Source organism: Panthera uncia, unplaced genomic scaffold (assembly GCF_023721935.1).
Source record: "Panthera uncia isolate 11264 unplaced genomic scaffold, Puncia_PCG_1.0 HiC_scaffold_569, whole genome shotgun sequence".
Classification (NCBI taxonomy): Eukaryota; Metazoa; Chordata; class Mammalia; order Carnivora; family Felidae; genus Panthera; species Panthera uncia.
Window position 1 is genome coordinate 36553 of NW_026059725.1, and position 1551 is coordinate 38103.

The following is a 1551-nucleotide window of genomic DNA, read 5'->3' on the forward strand; positions in this document are numbered from 1 at the left end:
AAATCATGGGGGAAAAAATTAAGTACACAAATTTATTGTAAGCATTTTCTTTTACAATAAAAAACGCTGTGATTTCAAACACACAAAGTATTATAGTTCCATTATATAGAAACATCTTTAGATACAAATGTATTTACTTCAGTGGGTCTTCAAGGTTTTTGGCTAAATATCTTCAAAATTTAGAATATTTATTGCCACACATATTTCAGCAACATCATTAAAATCTAAACTCCTGCAACTCAAAGTAGAGTTCATTAAGCAGTGCGATTAGTATGATTAACCTTATTAAAAATGCAGACTTTTCTACTGAATGAGAACCTGTATTTTAACAAGATTCCCCCACTGGCTCCAATGGACATCTTTTTATGCTTGAATTGTCTGTTTAAAACTAATCTCTCCTGCTTTCTTCATAATTTTTATAAATTTTAGTAGTATAAGTAAAAGATTGTAGAATTTACTGGAAACCTGAATGTATAACTTGATATCTAATTGGAAATACCATTTGTATTATTAATTTCTTCCTGGTTATTTTCCATTTTATTATTGGCACCAATTTCTCTCCCTCCCCTCCAATGACTTTATACAGAGAATAAAGTATCTGGGAGAATATACAAATAATAGAAACACTGCACCTTCTGACAGTTTTTACCCTATCCAGTTTTTTTGTAAATTCTACATAATGTATAGTGAATATATAAGTGCTCACAGCTCAGACCCATTGCTTGTAAACTATGATCTGTCAATATGATAATGCATTAATCACATCCTTGATTAGGTTACATTAAGAGGCAGAGGTGATGGGATAGTCACTTCCGTGTTATATTATGTTACATAAGTTACATAAGACTCTACCTTAGCTGACTGGACAGATTTTCCTGCTGGCTTGAAGCAGGTCACCATGAGAGGGCCAGTGACATATGGCAAAGAACTGTGGGGGCCTCAAGATGTTGAGAGCAGGCCCTGGCTTATAGACAGCAATAAAATGGAGACCTCAGTCCTACAACAGCAAGAATCTGAATCCCGTCAACAACCACGTGAGCTTGGAATAGGACCCCAGCTCCAAAAAGGAATAGATCCTGACTAATATCTACGCTGTAGCCATGTAAGACACGAAACCATATTCCTGACCCACAGAAACTATGAGATAATAGTATTGATTCAAACCCCCAAAAGTAATCTGTTACACACCATAGAAAATTAATATTATCACCCTAGGCTGTCAAAGGTATTTTACAGCTAGCTAGAACATGACTGTTGTCTTGCCTGTAGCCTCATACTTCATGTAACTACTTTTCTCACAATGCATTTTTCATTGTTTTTAGGACAATTTTAACCTAAGAGTATTCAACAAGTAGTGTGTTTCTTTTTTAGAAAATCCTTTTTTCAAGGCACCTGGGTGACTCAGTCAGTTAGGTGACTGACTTTTGATCTCAGCTTGGGTCTTGATCTTGGGGTCATGAGTTTGGGCCCCACATTGGGCTCCATCCTGGGTGTGGAGCCTACAAAGGAAGGAAGGAAGGAAGGAAGGAAGGAAGGAAGGAAGGAAGGAAG